Source organism: Lichenostomus cassidix, chromosome 1 (assembly GCF_008360975.1).
Source record: "Lichenostomus cassidix isolate B80296 chromosome 1, HeHo_3.0, whole genome shotgun sequence".
Classification (NCBI taxonomy): Eukaryota; Metazoa; Chordata; class Aves; order Passeriformes; family Meliphagidae; genus Lichenostomus; species Lichenostomus cassidix.
The window spans coordinates 92,737,938-92,756,491 of NC_139479.1; the positions used below are offsets into that span (position 1 = coordinate 92,737,938).

The 18,554-nt window shown below is 39.8% G+C and overlaps 1 protein-coding gene across 15 annotated transcripts in view; it reads left to right on the forward strand.

Annotated features, from left to right (window-relative positions):
- The window catches only part of ZBTB20 (zinc finger and BTB domain containing 20), a 473,676-nt gene that overhangs the window by 359,637 nt on the left and 95,485 nt on the right, over positions 1-18,554 (forward strand). The window lies entirely within an intron of this gene.

The following is an 18,554-nucleotide window of genomic DNA, read 5'->3' on the forward strand; positions in this document are numbered from 1 at the left end:
GAGCCTTTGGGAGTGTTTGTTATCATTTGAGTTTTAATTTTGTCAGGTTCTGACACATGATGGTTTTGTGCATTTGGAACAAAAACCTCACATTTTTCTGGGATTCCTTCATACATATTGGCAGTGAAATCTAGTGCTTTTGAAACAATGACTCTTCTTGTTGAAATATAAAGGGAAATATAGCACTACCACTTCATAATATTTACTATAGTTAAGTAAAGACAGACCAAAGTTTTCCAAATGTCCACCAGCATTTTAAGCCACTGTTTTGGGATGTCCAAGCTGAAGCTATTTAGTGAATGCCAAGAATAATGAGGGCTTTTAAATTTAGGTTTAGGACTTCACGTCCAAATAGACTTGGACTTTGTGTTACTTTAGATCTCCATTTTGCAATTTAAATTCATGTCTCCTACCTGTTCAGAGAGAAAAGTAGATGACTGTTAAAGTGCTGCCTGGAATTTAGAAAAAACAGCACAGTGAGAAAAATAGCTCTTTCATATTTGGGAGAGGAATTAAACCTGCAAATCTGTAAATTTATCTCTGAGTTGTGTTTTGATTGTGGGAATTCCTTTAAAGGGATGCTAAAGTGCAAATGGACATTCATAATTTTTTCAAGGTGCTTGCTGGAACAGTGGAAGAGCTTTCTTTTCCTGATACTAGACCTGAAATATGTGGCTTTAACATTTAAAGTTGACCCACTACTTCTGCAGTGCAGAAAGAAATGGCACAGTGCCTTCTCCCCTACCCTGTGGGCAGAAAGATGAGATTTGCTGCAGTGGCTGCAAAAGGTGGTATGACAATGCCAGCTCCCAAGGAGATGTATTTGAGCTGACCTATCATGCCTATGGTGTCCCCATATTTCTTCCCCTTCTCCTTTGCCTTTCATTATAAGATGTCCCAAATCTGTAATTTACAGCATGCTGTTCCAGTTTTGCTCTGATATATTTGCCACAAATAAGAAGGAGCCTATGCATGTCCATAGCTGCCCGTGGCAGTGTCAGGCTTGCGAGATGAGGGGAGCAGAGGAACCCACAGAATGCAGCATGGCTTATGTCTAATGTGACATTTATTTGACTCAGAAAGGCAATTGATTAAAGGCCCATCGGACCTTTGCCATCATGTATTATGTATTTATCCAGCAGGGGCAGTTTATAACAACCCCTGACAAATCCTATTACTTTTGTTGCAGGACTTCATAATATCAATAAAAAGCATTAATGATACTCAGGGATGGGAAGTGTTAGCAGCAGTTGTGTTAACACTTCCTGCAGCTGTGGCAGACACTGTGTGCCTTCAACATTTGCACAGAGACTCCAGTTTAACGTTGTTCTACCTCTGCAGGCCAGGGCAGTTTAGGTGGAGGCAGCAAGCTGCCTTCATGATAGGTAGGCAGGACTAAAATTAACAGGAAAGCTGAAATCGTCTCGGACAGTGCTTTGCTGTGTGACCATGCATTAGTTGTTTTCCATCTGTCTGCCTTTATTTCTTGGCCTGTAGGATTAGAATAATGTATTCTCTTGCTTCTTTAAGTTAGGTTTATTCCACAATAAAGGTTTCTTGGTGGTCCTCCATTCCTAAATCAGCAAGCTCCATAGAAGTCCTACTATATTTCAGGCATGTTCATAGAATTTGTCTTGTTGTGCACTGCCTCTCTTCTTTCTCCATGAAAGACAGGTCCTTCGGTCCAATGGGAGCCTGGGTTTTTATGGTAATAGAAAAAATGTAAATGGGACATTTTTATATCAGAAACTGTTAAAGGTACCTGTCAAGCATTTTTCTGATCTAGAGATAACTGCTTGATTCTGCCCTCTGCCTCAATATCCAGCGCTGGGCTGTCTTTTCCTATCGCTACCCACAACTTGCTGATGATTCAGTCTTCATCTTCCTCCCAGGTGTTACACACACATCTGCCTAATTATATGGCATCAGGGTTTTGAAGGTGGAAGGATTTCACAGATCTCTCCCCCAAACAATATTCCCACTTAAGAGGAATACAATTAATCTCTGCTCCGCTTGAATGTCCTCAGGACTTTGAGAGACACAGGTGTATTCTTTGTGAAATCATTCTTTAGTGGAAGTCTTCCAACCAGTCTGGTGCCTTTCCATCATAATAGCAACAGCCTGTAGCAGTATCAACATTACTAAGGCACTTTACAGTAGAAGAGAGAACTTCTTTGGGACAAATAGGTACAGCAGGACACTTCTTTTACTTCTAGAGCACTACCTGTTCAGACGGAACCCATACAATATTGAAAAGTTATCTACTGTTAGTACTGGTTAGTGCAAATCAGAAGTGCACCAAAGTCATCAAGGTACAAGGAAGTTGCAGGACATGTTAATCTAATTTCAGGGATATCTGTCCTTTTTTTTAATAGGTTTCTGATGTAACCAGGTTGTACTGAGCTCCAGCATCATTCCTATCAGATTGAGCACTGATTCTAATTCTTGTTATTTGAGATCCTGTTTAAAAAAAAAAAAAAGAGAGAGAAAAGAAGCAAAAAAGTGCAAAAAGTGCCATTTATTCTCCAGCTTCATGAAGACATATTTGGTCAAGTAATGATGACCTAAGGGAAGCTGAGAGGCATCTTACTGATCTCATCATAGTTATGAGAACCATCCATCATATGGTCAGTGATTTGTATGTCAAAAGACACCCAGCAGTATTCCAGTCTGCCAGTAACCAGTTTCTGAGAATTCTTATTCACTTTATCAGACGTGATAATGCTCAAGTAGTCTTTGATATCTATGTATATGTCCCTGCTTTGGTACTTGTTCACCACCAAACTGTCGTCTGTTACGACTCTGAACCATTATCATGAAATAGCGACTAATTAGCACCCTCTGAATCCCTTTGTCTGGTTCTGTGCTTAGTGTTGTTTTGCAGATGAGGAACAACAACGGTGATTGCTACATCAGGAACAGGGAGGAGGCATCTTTTCTCAGGTTTCTTAAGAAGCTCTCCCTTACTTGAGAAGAGGATAATAACCTCCAGGTCAAGCTTATTCATGAATCAGAAATAAACATTTGCAAAATGCCAAAAAAGTCTACATGTAATAAGCCTTATGTTTACAACAGCTTTCAAGAGTTAGCATTTTTCAAGAATTATCATAATTAATGTAATAAATAGACATGCAAATTATCCAGAAGAATCAGTTGATGTGCTTCTGAAAATAAGGAGGTTTAGGAAGGGGATGGTCACCTAAACAGCAATCTGAGATTGCAAAGGAATATTGTTTCCCCAGCTTTTACATGTCTCCTGAAGGAAGACTGTGTCTCCTGAATGTTCCAAAAAAGAAAACAACATGGGCAGAGGAAATGAGAGAAATGGTGAAACAGCCTCAAAATGGCAGTGGAGCTGAAATTCTACTCTGATGTGTTTATAGAAATCAAACCGTAAAACTGAGAGTATACCTTGGGATGAATGTTCTTGACCAAGTGCCACAATTTTAAGTTTTATTCTTTATCTGAAGACATAGCCATCAAGACTTAAGCAATAGATGTGCATGGGGAAAAAGATCTTATTATTTAAAACAGATCTGACAAAGTTAACAAGTTTGTTTTAAAACATCTGTCATAAAAGTAGACCAAATATCCAGAAAACCCTAGCTGTGGCCTGATTTAATAAAGGGGGCAAAATTTGGTTCCAGTTTTTCGCTCAAGCATTAGTTTAAGTGTTAACATTCAAATTGTTTAGCAAGTAATGAAGGCTGCATGTAGCTGTGAAGTTGAGGTGTGGATTACAGCAGAGGTATGTGTGCAACCTGCTTTCCAATTGCCATACCTACAATATATCCACTGGTGCTCAATGAGATTGAATTTAAGATTGGCCAGCATGACAGCTGAAAATGTCACACCTTTCTGCCATTATGCAGACTAGCAGTCTCTTTGTTCTGAGTTATTTTTCTTTTACTGAGTCTAATATAAGGTATTGAGTGTTAGCTGTTTCTGAAATATTACAGAATACCACAGAAAAGAAAATGGACTGTAACTGGACAGTTGTAGGAGCTTAATATTTTAGATTTAACTAGAAGAAAGAAGGAGACAGAGAGAAATTGGAGTTGTTAATGCGCTTTTACCCCACACTGGCATAATTTAATATATTTGGGTGGAAAAGACCACCTTTCTGAAGCAGTGGCATCGTTTCCTACAGCAGTTTGGACACCAAACATCAAAATATTAAAACAGGCCAGTTTGTTAGGTCGAAGTCACTGTGCAAAATGGTAACAACTACAGAGTGTGGCAGAGTTTTTCAGAATATTCCCTTTGTACTTATGGTAAATTGTCTTCCAACTTTGGCAAGCACATTGCTGTTCTACAGCTGTATCACCAAATGTCTCTCTTTTCTGAGATTTATTGTGAGTCCTTCTCCTGGTACAGAAATCCTCTTTGATGCACCCTGCTTCAGCATCAGATTGTGTATCTGCCTCCAAAAAATGTATACACCAGATGCAAGGTAAAAATGGTACCAACAACAAGTTGTGCTGGAGGAGTTGTTATTATCAAACAGGATATCCAGAAACAGGAGGTTTCCCAAAACTCACCTTTTGATTGAGACATTGTAGATTTGTCTATTGAAACTGGCACTAAGATATGAATTCTCAGGGAGGTCTAAATGCCTCACTACCTGTGTCTGTGCTCATGCTGAGTGTCCTATGTGTGAGACACCACAACCAAAAAGGAGCTTCTAAGAGTATCTCCTCCATCTCCTTTTCCTCTCCACCACTCCAACTTAAAAAAGAAGCAAATCATCTGCCATGTAGTTTGTTTGTGTGCCACTACAGAGGTGCACATGCCAAAACACATGTGATTAGTCTTCAGGCCTGTTTTGCCTCTTGGTGGGAATGGGGACTCTTAGACATAAAAGATCGCAGTGTATTAAGAAATAATGTTTCTTTCCTCTGAAGTTCTTGTTCACTGCTGAAGCTTTCCATCATTTTGGATAATATCATGCTGCATATGGTTCACAAATTCAGCCCCCCAGGTAATATTTTCATTTCACATGTTTGCATGCCCAAAATATCAGACTTTTGCACACCACCGAAAGCAAATGCTTTTGGATTTGAATAGATCTTGCTCTCTCCCTTTCCATCGTACTGAGTTTAAAATTTAATAGAATAGCTGCATCAGTTTTCTGAATGCTGTTTTCTAATGTTTTAGCTTCTTAAGCATACTCTAAACAGCTTGATTTTTTAGGGACAAAATTGAAATCCCAACTTCAAATAGCATGCAATTTAGAAGTATTCGTGCTTCACCCTATCACCAAAGTAAGGATCAGTTGCAACATTTGGATCTGGGTGTGTATTTAAATTTCATATTTGTCAGTGTTCACTTATCCTGGATGTCTGTAAAGGGATTAATTGCTTTTCACTTTTTGCAGTAAATCCACTTTGACATAAAAGACAAAAAATAATGTGTTACATTCTGGATGCTCTACAATATGCACTGAAGGTTGTGAAGGAGAATTACTATGTGTGATCAGCATATAACCAACTCTGAAGAATGAAGGTTTTTTTTCAGATACTGTTTTTCAATTTTTGCATTTAAAAAATCTTTTAAATCTTGGGGTTTAGGGCAAATATCTTTTGTGAATGTCTGTGGATGCTTAGCATGGTACAGTCATGACATGAAATACTTGTATTCTGCCACAGAAGGCTAAAACAAAAATGCAGCTTCTCTTCCAGTGAGCTTTATTGGAAAGGTAACAATTTTAGTCATTTAAATACCTGCAGACTGAGACATGCCTCAGGGAAGATTGTCAAAAATCCTGTTTTTTCTTGACTTGTTTAAAATGGTTTGGCAGATCATTTATTGTGGCAAATTATTCTCACATTGATACCTTCTACTGTGACTTCTGTGGCAATGTCTTCGCCTTCCATCGTGGCTTGTGCCAGTGCAACACCTTCCCTTTGCTAGTGGTCAGCCCAGTTTTTCCTGCTGAAGGAACTCACAAAGTGCCATAGCCTGACTAGATAAAGAAAAGCACAGAGTGTGTTCAGGGTGAAGCAATGCTTTTGTCAGTGCTTCTGTTCACCAAGTATTTCATCTCCACATCTTATTCCAGCAGCATTTTCTTCAGAGGCTGGGTCCAGCATTTAAAGGCATTCAGCAAGTAGATTTTGTAGATGAATGGTCATCCTGTTCCGGGAATAAGAATATTTTAAAAGCACAAAAGTGAACTAGATATTTAATTCAACTGTACAAGTAAACTGCTGAGAGAGTTGCAGCATCTCTGAAGTTCCCAAAGTACAGAACCATAGAAATAACACCGCAACATTACAGGTGGATGAGAACTAAATATTGTTAATGAGCAATTTATTGATGTTGACTGATGCTTTTAGAGCTGTTAAATGTGTCCCCAATTTTTTCTAATCTATGCCTCCTCCCTTTGAGGGGCCTTACAAAGAAATGTTACCTGCTCCACTTAAATCCTATTAGACAGAAAAAGCTATTTTATTTAACATAACAATTGTGGAAATATAGCCTTCACCTTGCCCAACAATTTTTTTTCACCACTGCTCAATTTTCCTTTCAGGTAAGCAGTTGCTCACCTTACAGTCCTTTTGCAAATCTTGATCTAAACTCATAATTTCCCTTGTGATACTGTATCAAATGCTCTACTGATAAATTAAATGTACTGCATTTCCTTTGTCTGGATAATCAGTTATCTAATCAAAGAAAGTTATTAGGTTAGTCTACTACAAACTACCTTTGGCAAACTCATGTTTTGTTTCATCCTATTTTCCATTTACCTGCATGTCTCTCCCATCATTTTTTTCTTCAACATTTGCTGCATTCATGCTATTGAAGCTCCTGATGTTACATCAACATCAAACAGGTGTAAGTGAGATCAGAATCAGTTTCAATACGTTGTAGTACAGCCTTGCAAAAGCCTATTCATTCTCATGACTGCAGAAAGCTAAGTTCTCATCTGGCAGACAAGTAAAACATCACTTTTTATTTGTCATTATCATTATAGCAAAGGGCAGGTGAGCTGATTTTGAGCCTTGACTGATGAATGTTTGCGATGATGTGCAGAAGGGTTTCTAGAGATAGAATCAGAGACATCTACCTGCACATTGGAGTGCTTGGGCACTTGCATTAGAAAAACCTTAATGTATGTATCAGTAATGAAAATCTTAATTAAGAACGCTGCATCATTGTCCATGAACACTCTTTCTTTCTCTGTGTGTGAAGCTCTTTGTGTATTGCAGCATCTACCTGGTCCAGACAGACAGAGCCCTCAAAGATTATGTCTGGCAGATCTTCCCTTGATTATTAGCAGCTAGAAAATGGCAAACTCTTATTCTTCTTTTGTCTCAACACTGAAACTCAGAACAGTGGAGCATATAGTGTAACTTAGAGTTTGTTTGGACTTTTTATGTTGCTTTTTTCACTTCACTGTCATTTTGGTGGGTTTCAAAATCCAATAGCATTGATTAGAACTGAATTATGTAGCTTAGAGTTGCCAAAATGTGCACAGAAACCTGGTTACCCAATAGTGTATCTTTTCCTTTAGGAGCAATACACTTGCCTGGACCATGTTCTATATGTACAGAAAAGTACACTAATGGAAGTGACAACTGAGATCTTAATCTCCCTAAATTCAGAAAATTTGGAATTAAGGTTCCCAGAGCAACCTTGCCTCTGCCCTATGCTTACAATAGGATCTCCTACCAATCTCTGGCCATGGTCTTTCCAAGGCAGACAGCACAGAGAGAAGGCAGGGCAGTGGAGAGGAACTGCTTGAGGCTTTTTCCCTGTCATTGTATTCCAGTGACATTTGTTTGTTGAGCACCAATTGTATGTTTGATGTGGTTTGAAACACATTCAGAAAACCTCCCCAAGTAGTGGACATACAACTGATTTATAGGTGTACTGATAAAAGCACAGACCTTTATAAGAGTGTATGCATGCACACACACATTTGCCAGAGTTGTATCTTTTGCTTCTCAATGAGTCAGGCTGTCTTCTCAGATTCACTGTCATGTCACTGACATTCATGGTTTCTGTGGACTCACAACTGCACAGTAGGAGGAGATGTCCCAGAAAATGCAGGAGCAGGAGATACTGCTATTTACTTTGAATAGGAAACAGCTATGGAGTCTCTTGTTGTCTGTACAAATCATCACAGTTGAGCCCCCTATAAAATGCTACACATGCAGTGGCTTTATTTTTTCATCTTTAGAAAGAATTTCTCCAGTCTGACAGAAGAGTTCATGCTGAGGCCAGTAGTTCATGCAAGGCACAAAAGCTGCATATGCCTTTATATTGTCATATAAAAAACTAGTTCTGAGAGTGAAACCCATGTAATCCAATAATCCCTCAGACTACAGCTGCTGTTTCAGCCATCATTAATATTCTCAAAACCAACACTTACTTCACTAAGACATCAGAACCTGAAATATTCCAGATTAAATGAAGTGGGATCGGAAGATGATTAGTGGACTGGAGCATCCCTCTTATCTGGAAAGGCTGAGGGAGCTGGGCCTGTTCAGCCTCAGGAAGAGACCACTGGGAGTTAACCTCACCAATGTCTGTCAGTTTCTGTAGCAAACGTGTCAGGAGGATTGGATCCAGGCTCTGCTCAGTGGTGCCAGGCAAAAGGACAAGAGGCAGAAACTGATGCACAGAAGTTCCACCTGAACATGAGGAAGAACTTCTTTCCTGTGCAAGTGACTGAGCAGTGGAACAGGTTGCCCAGAGAGGTTGTGGTGTCTCCCTCACTGGAGATATTCCAGAAATGTCTGGACACAATCCTATGCCATGTGCTCTGGGATGAGCAGGGAGGTTGGACCACATGAACCCACTGTGTTCCCTTCCAACCTACCCAGCCTGTGATTCTGTGAAATGGAATTCTTCGCTGCTTGGTATCAGATCAGTGCATTTCTATCTAGGCAGAATGTAAGTGAGGAATCACCTCCAGTCTGATTTGATGCCGTTCTATACCAAATTGCAATTATGCAATAATTGAAACTGTTCCCTAGTCCTCCTGCTACAGCTCAGTCACAGATTGCAAGAATAGTAGATAGATAGATAGATAGATAGATAGATAGATTTTTTTTTTTTATTTTTTTTAACTGGTCATTTGCACAATTGGCTCTCTGCAGTTAGAAAAGTGTAGCTTGGTGTCTGGAAGAATATTTAAGAAAATAAAGATATTTGACTATGGTGAAAAAACTTGTTATTTCAAAACCGAATGGTTTCAAACATGTCAGTGCTGCTACTTCTCTTTCAGGGCTATGTACGTGTCAAGTTTGATGTTTTAAAACAAAGCTGTGTTATAATTATACAAGCATGTTTGAGAAAAAAGGCTTATGGAAAACTTAACAGCTGGAAACTGGTTTTTACATACTTGGATGACTCAAAAGCAGCTGAATGGGTTTTTGCAAAACTTTACCAAAAATTACATTTCTGGATTGAGACAAGGGATGAGAAATAGCAGCTGAAAAGGTAACAGTTTCACAAAGGTATGAGCAAATATAGACAGAGATTATTTAATTCATCAACTTCCACTGTACAGTCGTTAATGTAATGCTATAAAAATAAAAGGATTCATATTTATATAGTTTTTCAGGGATTTCAAAGATCTGTACTAGACATTAAGGAACTAAGCTTTGTAGCTGAGCGCTAATCAAATATTAATATTTATATTTCATTGGAATACCACATATTCAAACAGGAAAACAAAGACATAGGGAAAGGTAGAGGGTTTGCCAGAGTCTGCACAGAAAGAGAAGACCACATTTAGCAGCCATGCATTTGGATTGCTCAGCTTGGCAGTGTGGGAGCACACTTGGCATCACGGAGCTCCTGCCTTGTCTCTCCCTCTGACTCCCACCCCAGGCACACCCAGCTTGCAGGTGAAGAGCCTCTCTCACACACCTGGGCTGGGCTCAGGTACCTGGCTCCCTTCTTGCTGTCTCCACACTTCACTCCCAAAGGCAAAGGCTGCCAAATTCTGGCTCCTGTGGTTGTGAAGCTTGACTGTATTCAAATATCACCCCCAGTTCAAGCATGCATACACTCCTCCCCCTGTGCTCTCCAGGACTGTCAAGCTGGGAGAGCTGTCACCAGAAACCTCTTCTGGGGTCTTTTTCAGTGCATGGTCCAGTCTATAACTCGCTAACAATCACTTTACTGTTCGAAACCTCAGTCACTGAATAAATACGATTTTACTGCTGCTTAGTTTGGATGTTGAACTGTATTGGAGGAAACTGCTCTACTTTCATACTGAATTTTTTTTCAGGGTGGTGTGTGTGAAAAATAATACAAATAGGAGGGTTTTTGGATGGTCACACTGAGCAGTCAGCAAGAAGAAAAGTACAGTATGGTGAAGGGAAATCTGCTTGTCGTAAAAGCAATATGAGCTTGTGGTTTGCTAACGGGACCAAGAACATGAATTTTTCACTTTAACCCCAGCTGTAAAACTCCCTCCAAATGGTGGGGAAATTGCTTGATTTCCTATTGTTGCACCTCTTTTTCATCTTCATGGTGTCTACCATGACCCAGCTCACCAGAAACCCATTCCTCTTGAAGTTCAGACATTAGCAGAGGTTTTGTAGAGATGCTTTCCTAACCTAACAAGCCCACTCCTTGTCAATGTTCAGCGTGTCATTGTCTTACTTTCCCAGTTAAACAGGCTTTTATGGCTTTCACTTTGTTAACTTGGCAGAATCACCAGTTCTGGGAGCAAAGATTCAGTGCTGCCTTGTGCATTATGCAGATTTCCAGTAGCAACCTCGGATTAAGAATTTGGTATTGATATTTTCAGTGGAACATAATTTGATTTTCTCAACACAGTTGGTCCGAGCTCCTTGAGAAATGGTAATCATGAGACATTGCAATCTTTGCAGGCACATTTGCAGTAGCCCTAGATTTACTTTGATTTAATCTCTGCACCTAAAATATGGATTTACATGGAGAAAAACTTGAATTTAGTCAGGTAGGAGCACATAACTCCACAGATTGCCTCAGCAAAAGCAGGTGTCATTGATCTTTTCTCAGCTTTTCAAAAGTTTTGGCCGTTTGCCCTATATATTGACCATTTTGCTCACGAAGGGCCTCAGTTTTGTTTTCTCTTTATCATTTCCACTTTGAGCTCACAAGAAGCTGTCCTTGTACTCCTGCCAAAACCAGAATTGCAGCCTAAGCCAGCCTTTAACTGGGCATTAGAAGGAAATGACATTCTCATTTTGCTAGTAGTATTACTTCCTCAGCTTCACAAATAATTATCTGATCCAAAACTTCTCCATTATTGTGTTTAAGTGTTTTGCGAGTCTTGTACCTAAAAAATTCAAATGCTGAGCAGTGTCATTATGCATATCTCTCCTTCTTGTATGTGAATATCCTATGCACCAGGAAGTGCCAGGTTCATGGATCCTTTTGTCAGAACTCATCAGTTCTTGCTTTCTGAGTCATCTTTTAGATTGTGTGAATTTTAAATAATTCTTGGCTAGAGAATGATATGTTGAGATGGCTCCACAGAGAAAAGAGAAGAACTACTGAAAGGCAGAAGTCAACAAGTTGGATAGACTGTTGAAGATAAATCCTTTCTTAGAGAGGAAATTACATCTTATAACGCCCAGGTCAGTTTGATATAACAGAGTTGCAGGCTGACAAATTCTCTGCTTTTCTGCTAACTATTATGAACAGAACTTATAAAAAAAATCAAAAAAACGCACAAACAGAATATTTATTACAATTGCATTTCAACTATGATTGAAAGAGGAGAAAGAAACCTAGTCAAAAGTCTTAGAAAGTGTTTCCCATTATAGTCCATACAAGAATTAGCAGAATTTGAATAGCATGGGTGCATATGGGATGTGTTCAGGAAGCAGCAGAAACTTTACAGCATCTCCTTTGCTCCCACTCCATTCCAGCAGGCTTTGGCTCTTCAGCTTAACTGCCTTTGCAGGACTGCATCTTAAGGTGTTGCCAGTTTTGGCTGAAAGTTTTCAGTCTGTCACTGAAAAAAAAGTATGGAGAAAACACAATTAAAAGTCTCATTTCTCTTGCCTAATTGAAGCAGCAAAATTGGTTTGGATGTTTTGGTGTGAGAGGCAAAGCAGAAAGCACAGCCCCTCCATTTAAAATAACATGACTATTTTACAGCCCACTTTGCACGAGGAGAGCCTGGGAGGTAGGCAGGATGGGTTGTGAGAGAAAGAGGCTGCAAGGAGAAGCAATGCAATCTCCTGCACATCTTAAGCAACAGAATGACCCTTTGATACTATATATGCACAAACTTTTGTTGACCTGGCACAGCAAGGTTGTGCTACCCATGTTTGTGCAGTTCACCTGCATGTACATGCTATTTGTGAATTTGTGAACTTTCCCCTCAGCCCATTTACAGTTTGCCCAGGGATTTAGCAGAGTTTTGCAATCTCACAGAAGTCTGGCTCCTCAGATGTAACATTAAATGAAATTGGTTCGTATTGCAACAGGATTGGTGGGAGGATCAAAGGCTTGGTGTAAAATAAAAGGAGGTTTTTGGTTTCTGTGTGCTGAAATGTTTCTATTTCCCTTATTTTTTATTAGTGTATATTAAGCAATTGAATTCTCCAATAGTAAGCAAAAAACTACCAAAGCGGTTATTAAAAAAGGCTTTTAGTTACTTTTACAAGGGCTGTGTGTTGCTTCTATGAAGGCTCTCAGAAACTGTGTTCTTTTAGGGTTGATCAACATTTCCTGTTAAAATCAGAGGTGTGCACCTAGACAACATAATATATCTGATGATTCTAGCTTAATCTGAAGAGCTTGGAGTCAACTAGAAATTTGGCAGATTGTCTCTCTGGTCAGGAACTAGTTTTGGTTTACAAATTTAAAAGCCAGATTCTGTTTTAGAATTTCTTAAATGTCAAAACAAACCTCTGACCTTGAAAATTACTTTCTCTGTATACTTTTGGGGCTTTTAAGTAAAAACCAGGCCTTTTTCCTACTGAAATATGGTAGCCTGTTAGTCATCAAATCTGAGAATTTAGAGAAGAGAGGGTAACATTAACTCATTTTTTCTTTCCCTTTGCCAGTGCAGGAATGGGCTTCATTCAAATCAATGGCAGCTGGAGGGGAAAAACCATGCTAACCTTTACCTGTGCTTCCAGTTTATTTCCACAGTGTACACCGTGGCTTCTCCAATGATGAATCCTCTGTCTCCAGCCTTTCAGACCTCATCACAATAATAAGAGGGAGGACAAGTTTCTCTGCTCTGTACCAGAAATTACCTCCAGTACCTTGATTTAGGTTTGTCTCCACCTAAGCATTGCAGGAAGGTGAAGGCCATATTTAGTGCTGCTGGCCAATTGCACACTTCTGTAACCCAAACTGATCATTCCTAACAATTTATTAATATGATGGGCTGAATTTAAATATGTCATTTGAGCAGCCCATTTAGTTTATGTATCTCCAGTATTCTTTTCTGGAAAATAATTTTGCCACTTCTGAAAGTTTGGTGAAAACTGAAAATACACCCTTCCTTCATCCCTTCTCCATCCACCTCTTCCTCTTACTCTTGCATTTCCTTCGGAAAGCAGGTATCTGTGTGGTGCCCCTGTTTGCAGCAGAGCAGAAGCAGCCTGCACTTCTCACTGTGAATGAGAAATAGCATGGGAGGGAGCACTCTGAAGCCCTTCTCTCTCCCCTGAAAGGGGAGCAAAACTCATCCTCATGGCTCCCAGATGCTGCTGCTCTGTGCAAAACTGACTTCAGATCTTTTTGGTTCTGATTTGATGAACCCCAGAACTTCTTATGGTGTGAGCGCTGGGCCACTTCTGCCTCAATTATCTGTAGTATCTAATGTTAAGTCATTCTCCTAGACTTTCTGCCCAAGGATTTGCAATTACTAAGTGATTGTTAATGACTTAACTTTCCCTGGGTTTCTGTGAAGTAGGGTTGTCATATTTTCCGCATTTAGCTATAGGGGAAACTGAGGCAGAGGATGAATCTGGATTTAACAGAATAAGCACTTAGTTCTTTGAATTTAAGGGTCATTTCAAGAGATCTTCTAAAAAGTCATTTGAAATATCTGCCTCAAGTTGTTTGCTGAAAAGCATCTTATAAATAACTGTGTGGTGTTTATAGCAATCAATTAACTAGATACCTCTGTTATGTAGAGATGGAGAAACCAAGGCATAGCATTTGCTTAAGGTCAAGCAACCTGAGAGCTTATGCTTACAGGGTTAAGCAGCTTTCTTTCCTTAGTCTTTTGTTGTTCTGTTCCTTCCTTTCTCTGTGTAGTTGACCATTAAAAAGATTGAACAAGGCTTTTTGGAGAAGAAATTAAATTTGGAGGTGTTGGCTGTAGAGTTCCGAGGTGATGGTTATTCAGCCAGTTTATGATGTAGTATTATAAATTATTAAGTATATTGAAATGTTAAAAAGTAATGTCTGCTCAATGATATGCCAGCTTAATGTAGAACAAACACCTACTACTGATCTGTAGTTAAATTATTTAATCTAGAAGTAATCTACTGTTCAAACCAGTTCTGAAAATGGAATAGTTCTATCACTGAAAATAATTAATTGTTCAAACCCATAGGGCTAAATCCAGTGGTGACCTAAATGATAGCAGAGAATTACACATTGGACATCAGTGTGTGGGAAAGTAAGTAACAAAATAGTATATGTTGTCCTGGTTCTCTCTTATCCTGGCCAGTAACACACACTTTTGTTGGTAGGTTTTTTGCTGGTGTTGGCTTTGTCCCCCAGTTCCTCCCACTAGCATTAGAGTTCCAGCTCTTTTATGATGATTTCACAGGGAAAGTTGGTAGAAGTTTATGTTTTCTTTGCCCTGCATCCATTTACACCCATTCTGTGACCTGGCACAGGGCGTGGGCCCTGGCTGGTGCTGTGGAGGAGTTTGGCTGGGCAGGGCTGACCCCACATCTGGCAAGGGGAGCTGCCTGCCAGAGCACTCCTGGTGACCTCACTGAAATTGCTGCTGATTCACCCCGATGGGAAGATGAGCAGATCTCAGGCCAGTAGCCCTCAGTGATGAGGTTTTTCCAGCATCCCATTTCAGGAAAAATAGCAAGCCCGTTTTACAAGGAAGGAAAAAAACTTTTTTTTTTCTCTCTATCTCCAAACACCCAGAAAAACATGGGAGAAAGGAGAATAGCAAATATTCAATGGGAAATTTTATCTTCATTTTTTCTTCTTGAAGAAAAATTTCCTCACACAAATCAAAACAAGATGGAGGCCTGGAGCCCCACCTGCTGACTTAGGGAAGGGAAGATGCCTGGTCGTGTGCCAAGCATTCAGCACTGGGCTTGTAGCACTGTGATGTGGCACTTGAAGCTCTAGGGGCCTGGAGCCAGCGTTACAAATGCAACAAGAACTCTCATGAAAACGAGCCTCTTAACAGCGTGTGGAGCTGGTCTGTGATGGCCTCAGGAAATCCCCCTGGCTAGACAGGGCCTTTTTATCCACTACATTGCTCTGACTCAAAGAGAAATCTCACGTAACTTCCTCGACCAGAAACTGAGCATGCATACACTCTGCAGCGTGGGGCTTTGGAATTTCCTGCTTTTCAGGTAGTCATTGCCCTCTTCCTGCTCTGAAGAGCTCTGCCCTACCTTTCTTTGCTGTCTCATCACACATAAGGTTCAGTGATGCAAGCACCTGATGCATCCTTAGCCATCAGGCTTTGTGCTGTCCATCCTTTGTGGTCAGATCCTCAGCTGATGGACACTGGCCCAGGGCCACTGATTGCAGTTGGGATTTTCACTTCTTGAACATTTGGCCCTTTGAAGCCCAGAGAATTACTTTTAATAGAACCACAACTGGCACTACTTGTTTGCAGGCTCAGGACCATCCACGAGCAAATGCTTGCGTATTAATTACAACAAAGAGCAAATCTACTTGACATTTGATTTTGTTTTTCTTGTTTCCTTGCAAGCTTGAAAATGAGCTGCTTTTGCCAAAGGAAAAAAAAATCAAAATGCATTTCACGCCTTTTTTTTTTTTTTAACTTGAAATAGGCCCCTTGAAAAAACTGACATGTTAAACACCAGCAAGAAAATGATTATTTGGACATATGGCTCCTCTTCCTGAACTTTGCTGAGAGGTTAGATAACGCTCTTTCACATCTTAAAAGACTAGACTGCTGCTACATTACTAACATATTCTTATGTAATAATCTGGCACTGATGATACTTTATCCAGTCCCAGTAATGTAAGACTCACTTATGGTTTGGTCAGTTTTGAGGGATTTGGTTTTTTCACAGATTATCTTCTAATTTGATGTGGTTTTCATTGCACTGTCCTGAAACAGAATATAGAATAGAATAGAATCATGCACAAAAATATATTGTGGCTCTGTCTTTTAGGAGGGTTTTGCATTTTATAGATTGATTCTATTAAACTCTCCATGATTCATACAAAACTAAATCCAAATTTTAAAACTTCATTCTTAAGATAAACTCATCTGAACCCATCCATTTACTTTTCAAATAAGGCTGTTTCATGAAGTGGAAAATCTGTAAGAATTAATGTTGTCAAACCATCTGAGATAGTGAAATATCGCAGAAAGATTGTCATTGCCCTCGACACAACTGGTGTTAGCAGTGATGTAAGGTCTGCAGAGTCATATAGGTGAGCTGCCCAGAAAACAGCAATATGCCATGCTGAAAATATCTGCAATTTTGTAGTATGAGAATGAAACTTTATGAAACTTTTTCATAAAGAAACTGGCCTTTAAAAGACTAGGACCAGGACTCCTCCAGGAGGTGAAGGAATGTGGGAACCTCTTCACTTCAAACTAGAGTTTCTATCCTCAACCCAGGAAACTTCCCTGATAATATTTTCCTTGAAACTTATGTTTACCACAATTTGTTTCATGATCAGTGACAAAGCTCTGCCATGGAAAATTGTGGATTCACAGAATTCTGGAATAATAAAAATCAGAAAGGGCCTCATTTAAGTCATCTGGGTCCAACCCTCATCCTGCTCAAAGTCAAGTCAGCGAGGATGAAGTTACTTTTAACCAGCTTTTTCGTGTATGCATGTATGTATATATCTTTCTGTATACCAATTTTAGAAGTACTTCTATCCTACTGTGCATTTTTTCAATAATTGTTTCTGAAACTTGAGATTTTTTAGAATAATTTCAGGTTCTCTCACTGATAAGCAGAAACTCTTGATCAGAAACTGTCCTGCACAGGAAAGAATGTGCAGCTATAAAGCCACTCCACCCAAATCCTGCTGAGCCTGGTTCTTTCCTTTAATTGCAAGACCACTTTGTTTAGTGACAGTGAGTTGCAGGGGCTTAAATATCTCACCTAAATAATGCTGTAACAAGGACTTTCATTCACTGTTCTTAGACTGGACCCTGTTCCAGCACAGAGGGGGGATCCCAGTTCTGCTACCCTGCATTAATTGCTGTTGTTTGTTGCACATGGGATGTTCTACTAGATGGAGCAGTGGTCTAATCTGATGTGGCAGCTCCTACATTTTTATCTTGTAAGTGCTTTACTTACATGAATTAATTCTGAAAACACTCTTGTGACGTTAGTCATTGTTATGATTCCCATTTTAGAGACCCTGTGTCTAATTCTTAATTATACTAATTCTTCCTTATGCTGGTGAGGTTCCGGATCTGTGAAAGGGTCTCCCAACTCAGGGAGATGGATTGCAGAAATGTCAATGGCAAAATGAGAGTTCATTGCCCTCTAGCAATTCTCTGTTTCTCTGAGGTTGGAGAGAAATATTGGAAGACAAGTATAAAAGTGGCTCTGTTGATTTGTACTAAGGGCTACACAGGAGCTGCATAGCTCAAGCCTGTAAGAGGTGTTGTATTAGCCAAAATTAAATTATTGAGATTGTTGACACTTTTTCCAGTGTGGCCACAGCCTCATCAAAAGAAAGGGAAAGCCACCTCTTTTAGCCCTTCTTTTCCTTTTATCAGAATACATTATCAGAGCATTTACATCCTACCTCCCCCAAAAAACCCCAAAACCAAAATGATAACCCTGAAGGAGAGGCAGTGAGCTTGAAAGGAGAGACTGAGCTTTTCCCAGGAATGAATAGCAAGCCATTTTAAAAGTAGTCATTATGTGCTGTAACCAGAAGGACCTTCTGTCTTTCTGTATGATAAAACTACCAGTGAGATGTATTGCAAGATAATTAGGAGCAAACAGGCAAGAAAAATGAGTGATGTGCTACTCTTCATTTCCTGAGCCGGTCTCGTTCCAGTCGCTGTGCAAACTGCAGCTCTGTCTGTGGGGAGAGTGGAGGTGGAAATCAACCTTATCTGTATCTTCTTCCCTCATGGCTTCACCTAGCTGAAGGATGTGATGGATATCTGCTGCAAAAAAGAGGCAGAACTCTACACCCTCCTCTGGGTTTTTGGCTTTCCACTCTATTTATATCCAAGTCTAAGAGATGAAGTGGTATGTGCAGATAGAGACCCTTTTGCAGCTGTCCCTGAGACAAAACTAATGGTTGGACAGAGAAAACAAAAGCCCTCAGTGGGGTTATTTTGGTGGCAATCTCATGTTTTTGGCATGCTGTGGCTGTACATCTCCCCAGACTGCGAGCAATGCTGTTGTTCTTACAAAGGT